The sequence below is a fragment of the Tigriopus californicus genome, chromosome 10, assembly GCF_007210705.1.
Source record: "Tigriopus californicus strain San Diego chromosome 10, Tcal_SD_v2.1, whole genome shotgun sequence".
NCBI lineage: Eukaryota > Metazoa > Arthropoda > Copepoda > Harpacticoida > Harpacticidae > Tigriopus > Tigriopus californicus.
This window is the reverse complement of record NC_081449.1, coordinates 8,767,351-8,771,899: the sequence shown is the minus strand read 5'-3', so window position 1 is coordinate 8,771,899 and position 4,549 is coordinate 8,767,351.

Below are 4,549 nucleotides of genomic sequence, written 5' to 3'. Positions count from 1 at the left end.
CAGAGATAGCATCACGATGCTAACCCTGTACAAGTCGATTGTTCAACCACATCTGGAATATGCTTCACCCATTTGGGCTCCAATGACTTAAACAGGTTTGCAAAGGGTGGAACAAGTTGAAAGATGTTTCACTAGGAACATCACAGGAATGAGAGAGCTCTTGTATGGCAGAGACTAGAAAAGTTGGAACTGTACAGTTTTCAGAGAAAGTTCAAAAGGTATCTGATTCTGTACGTCTTCAAAAGTATCCATGAGGTTTGTCCCCACCCAGGATTTAGGGTCAATTTTAGTGACCGTCCAGGCTTAATGTACGTATTGAGAGCTTATTCAAGCCCTCAAGAATCCAGGCTAGTTCGAACACTGAAGTCCATTTCTCTACTTTCTCGGGCTCCTTCATTGTTTAATTTGCTTCCCTCTGATATTCGTAGGGAATACGTAAGCCTTATTGATCCGGTAGCATCCTTCAAGTCAGACTTGGACCAATTTTTAGAAGGCATTCCAGATCAACCCTACATTCAAGGGCTAGCTCGGTCTGCCAACTCAAATTCGTTGGTAGACCAAATATCATATAAAGATTGAAAGGTAATAAGTAGACGAATTATAACCTTTCATTTTAATAGTACTGGGGATTACATTCCATGTAGCGGTTAGAAAAGCCCGTAAAAAAAGAAACAAACAAACACAAAAAAGAATGTAGTAATCATTTTTTGCAAAAAAATGACAAACTTGAAAATTAAAGTGTCTCATGTATCGTTCAAATATTTTAGGAACAGGATAGGATTGTATAGCTTTTGGTACTTAAGTAAAATGATATGCAATTTTACATATTTTGTAAGGTTTAAGTGACAATTTTTGCTACTTTGACCTTTTGAAGAAATCTGAAAGGAAATGGAAAAATATTGTTTTTTGTTGTGTCATTGAAAAAGACAATAGTTTGCCTTAAAAATATCTTGAAACATATTTAGGCCTATTATTAGGCCATATTTTTTTATCTTTTCTGGTGTAAAACGCAACTTTCAAGTTGTAATAACTAAGCATCTGCTTGTTAGATGTTTTTGAAATACATTATAAATCAATACATAACTAAGAGTCCATTTAGTACTAATTGATTACATTTTTGACATTGATGCGTTTTAAGGTACTTTTAATGATTTAACACACTTATCTGAGCTGCTTTAAAACATGTGCATTTTACAAAAGTTGTCCCTTTTGTCTCTTTAACAAAGAAAACATATTTAAGATTGACATTTGAGCGAACACTTAATCAGGAAATATAACCACCCTGATCATGGAGCATTGCTGGCTGCTCTTTGACCACTTGATGGCCTCACTGGCATGACTTGGCAACGGTTTGAATGGGAAGGCAAATTGACCATTATTTCATTTCAAAAATCCACTTCGAGAGGGGCAATCCTCCAAGAAGGAATCCAAGTATCCGCTCGCTTATCTTTCGGAACCCTGAGTTGATCCCGAGTCCACGGTAGATCAGGCCAGTGGGCTGTCTTTTTCGCAATTGAAAGTAAAGCCGAAGCTAGAGTGGATTGTTATTTTCTTGGATTTAGAACACTCTAGCGAGTTTTTCCTATCGATAATTGTTGTTTTCATGACAAAACTGTTCGCTCCTAAAAATCGGACATGCTTCTTTAAATATTTCCCTAACCCTTGTCTATTGACGATTTGGAGGTTATCCCGAGAGCGTGAAAAAAACAACAACAATAATTTCAAGACCGAACCCAAGGAAGTTCGTGAGGGATAAGGATTTCCACGACGATTGACTGAAGTCCCTTGATTGGCCTAAAGGCTGCAACTGAGTCTACATAAACTTGATTGTCAATCTAGAGTTCACAAATTTGGCCGGCTTGGGTAGTGTCTGGGCGAAGGGAAAAATCTTTATCACGATCGACGGAAGAAGTCTTTATTTAGTGTACACGTAGTCCAAATTATGCTAAAAAAAATTGAAAACAAGTTACTTGTTCGGCATTTAGTTACGAAGGTTGTAAGATGGCAGATGCCAATTCCGGACCGGGTACACTCGAGCCGATGAAAGGGCCGCCCGCTCAACCTGACGCCGATGCCAACCCCGTACTCGTACGCTATCACTCATATTTCCGCCGAGCTCAATGCTTTTCAAGTAGAACAAGCCGAGTTGTTGAGACCAAACGTGTTGGAAAGTAACCTTGAGGAACCTTGACGGGGCTTGGGACCATCAGAAAGCCACCAACCGCCAAATTTCGGCCTTGATGGGAGGAAAGCTTCAACAAGCTATAAAGCTTATCCCAATCAGACGAAGAGCGTAGAAACAATTTAAAAAAAACGATGGTCAAGTGCTCAAACAGCTTCACGTCTAATTTTCCAAGGTGGTGCTGGACTTTCCAATCAAAAGTATTGACGATCAAAGCGCAAGCGAGGATTGAGCATTTTAAGGCTAAAAGTTTCGCCTAGGACGTGGTGAACACACGTGTACCAGCCCTGGAAAGGTCTTATCACCTTAGTTCAAACCCGAAAAAAATTGTCCCACACACGGAACAATTGGTCGCCACAACTAGTGAAGTGGGGGATATGATCGCTATGTTTGAATAATGTGAATGGTCGATCCGTCCCGTGATTCAAAAAAGACGAACACGGTTCTCAAATCACCGAGCACTAGACCGATCCACGCGATTTCATCTAAATTCATTTCTTCCTGTGAAGGCAATGTAAATGATCCAAATGTGCTACTAAAGTTTTCAAATTAAGTGGAAGAACTTGGGAGGAAAACTTCGTTGAGGAGATGACAACTATTCTTGTATTTAACGCTAACGTGCTGTTCCAGAAATTAAAAGATTGCTTGAAAGGCGATGCATCAACCTTGATCGATAAATATTCATGTGAATCGAGTAATTCGTACAAACCCACGATGTATTGCTTGCTGGAAAAGTACGAGGACCCAATTCCGCTTGTCGGGTCCTACATCTACTCAGGGGCTGTCCCAAGGGATTCGCCGGTAGAGCATGATGACGCCATTCGCCAGACATTTAATAACGAGCTGACCAACATGCCCGACATCTTTGACCGAGAAGGCGTGGACTTGTACGATTCCGCCCTCATGAGAACATAAAAATTTGTATGTCCTGAAAGCCAGGCAAAGTGGGACGCTCTCAAAGTCCGTAAGAATTTGGAATACAATCTTTAAACCAAGAAAACAACCAAGAGCATCAATCCACTGCCTTGCTGGAGAGTCAGCATGGTCGAATGCCGAGAGGCTGATCGCCACATGTCTGGGCACCTCTGAGGCCATACAATGGTTCATTGTTTTACGAGGTTTCCATTCGGATGTGTAGGTAGTCGTTCGTTTTTGCCATTTCATGTTTAAAACAGACAGCGAAGATGAGGGAAACCAAACATCCCAAAGCAGCTCAGTCTATCCTCACAAAAACTTGCAAGCACGACATTCTCATCCTTGCTGACTCCCCCGACGAAATGAAGGCCTTAATGCTTCAAACTCTAATAATTCTAGAAAGCAGGCACAAAGAAGCAGCAAGTGAGTAAAAGCTATTACAGAATCTCAATCAGAACATAGTAGAACGATCGTCAACGATCTCACTCTTGGGGTAAATGCTGAAGCATATATTCGACTGATGAGTTTAAATTGACTTAGATGACAAATGTAAACAATTCAACAAGGATGTCAAAGTTGTTGCCCGCCGAGGCGTTAAATTAGCAGGTCAAGTCTTTGACGCATAGGTTATGATGCTCCGTACGTGATGAGCAGGGGTCGGAAAGGTTATTTTTTAAGGCTAGGTTAAGTTTGAAACTATTTTGGTCACTTTTGAGCATTTTTTCATGATTTTTAACCACAAAATAACCTAAAACAGGATTTTCGGCGGGGAAATTGAAGGGTTTTGGTCATGTTTACCGGGTGTACCATAAGTCCTCGGACAAATTTCACTAACAACTTCAACATGGTCTACTTGGAGAACAAAGGGTCGAGGGTTAAAATAATATTAAAATAAGATGAAAAGTAGACAATTTAGCGTGATTCCCCTCCCTCCCCCCCATTGACCGCAAAGAGCACCTCCAACCGCCTACAGATGGACTTGAATGCCTTTATGATTGCCTCGCCGGACATAGCGACCCTTTTCATATTCACGGCCATGATGAGATAATCCACCTATGGGTGGAAGACTTTGAAGGCCTTCTCATCAATATGCACCATCCTGCTGCCACACCCAGTTCCCGGCGCCGTAGTCGCTGATAAGGGCCAGGATGACCTTTGAACCAAGAATCCAGCTATACTGGGTGCCATCCAGGATGCTCTTGATCCACAGCAATGGAAGTCGAACTATTTTGTTTTTTTACGCTTTGGGCAATTACTGAAGTTCTTGATATCTGTTCTTGATCCTGTAAACGGTGCTCCTGGCGAAGCAGAAGTTAGTCGCGACGGTCCTGGCGTAGTCCAGCCCTAATCAGCAGAATTATTTTTTTCCCGGATTTTTTCCATCGCTGTTTTCAGACACAAAGAGGCAAAACTAAGATCAGCTGTTGAACCGAAAGATTTTGCTAGATATGC